Below are 1890 nucleotides of genomic sequence, written 5' to 3'. Positions count from 1 at the left end.
GCACAATTGTCAAGTTTCCAGCAGACTGGAAGTGAGACTAGGTGTGCGGGGTCTCCACAGTTCCTGTCTCTATATACTTTACACTGACGATTGGGAAGGTTGGCCACAAAATGTCAAAATATTAACAACAACATCATTCGATTGAAAAAAATGCACAGCGTGATCCAGACTTGTGTCCAAGCTGAGTCGTGTCCTAAAAAATTTGAACTCGGTTCTCATTCAAGTCCTGGACTCTATCAAAAGTTATTACCGAGCTTCGCTCTTCTTTTGTGATCCAGTTGCATTGTCACATATTTCCCTCAAAACTTTGGTTGAAATTGATTTATATGCACAAAGCACACAAAACCAGATGCATGCACAACGATCTAAACGACACCCAAACAAGTTAATGAGGTGCGAAACACATATTAATGTTTTATTGCAACGGTTTACACAATTTGGCCCCTTGTGTAACTCTAATGAGACAGGCACCTTCTGACACTGGTGGGTTCCACTTATGTCTGATCTTTTTTTTTTCACAGGAGAGGAGCCATGCTCCCTGTTGGAAAATCAGAACCAGTGTCTCTGCTGTATTGCCAAAACCCTAATTTGAAAAGTGCAATAGAAAAATGTCTGACCTCAACAGTTAGCAGGTCAATTGGATTTGTTTTTTTGTTTTTTTTTGAAGAATCATGTCAATTCATTGTGATATATCTATTTTACACACAGTTATTGCTCTATAGCAACTACTTAAAACAAACAAACATAAACACACACACACACTCCTGCACATATATATATACCCAGTACCAGCTCTGTTTTATGCATATTCTCTTAATGGTTGAGTGACACATCTTGAAGTCATTGGTTGTAGTAAGAGAGGATAATCAGGTGCTCTTGCGAGGCAAAAGGTCCATAGTTTAGCAATCCCAAAATACTTTTTATGAGCATGTGCTAAAGCAGCCCTTCTTTTTCATGCAGTTGTATGCTTTACTTTTGTTGTTGTTGTTGTTGTTGCTGTTAACCCTGCACCACATATGATTGCTCACAGTTGTCATGAAGTAACTGAAATCAGCTCTGTTACACATTAATAATGGTAACTACCATTGATAAGAACTTTTTTTTTTACAAATGTGTCAAGACAACTGTTTAAATCCATGCACTTCATGCATAGATGATGGTAATCGTCTGAGGCCTGCAAAGGCTTAGTGTGGACACAGAGAAGGTTCCAGCCAGTTACCTGTCCATTCACACTGGCTTCACCCCTGCTCCATAGCTACAGCTCAGACTCAAGCCCTGTCAATGACATTATCCACACAATTGCATGCAACTCCCTGCAATTCCAAGCTATAGTTGTTTCCCAGTGGTTTTTCAAACAATGTTGTACCACATGTATTCTACACAAAGCTGTTCACTCCACACCTTGCAGAAAAAAAAAAAAAAACGTTCCAGTGTCTGTATTTTCTCCAGTGTCCCTACAATATGTCACAATGTTTCTTTCTACTCATTTATAATAAACCACATGGTACAATGACAAATATACAACTGGACAGTCACAACACTTCTGTCTAGCTGCCACCATAGTGAATGCAACACTGTTCAAATGCAGACTAATGAATAGTCAATGTTTTATTATGAAGAGTGATATGTTTAGTCAGGTGGTCATACACGCTGTTGTCGCTTTGTGTGACGTCTCATTCTCCTTGTTGTTTTCCATGTCTCTGTCACCAAGACAAATTCTTTCAAGACTCAGTTTCATGCAGTCATATGTTTACCTGCTGTATTATTGTCTGTAGTATTTCTTCTTTGTTTTCTTTGTTGTTGTTGTTGTTTCTTTTTTTTCTTTTACACAGTCATTTCTTCTGTAAATGAGCCTTAAGGTATTGGTAAAGGCTGAACATGCAGCAGCTT

This window comes from Microchirus variegatus, assembly GCF_963457635.1.
Source record: "Microchirus variegatus genome assembly, chromosome: 18".
In the NCBI taxonomy this organism is placed as follows: Eukaryota; Metazoa; Chordata; class Actinopteri; order Pleuronectiformes; family Soleidae; genus Microchirus; species Microchirus variegatus.
Note: the sequence above shows the minus strand (reverse complement) of the source record.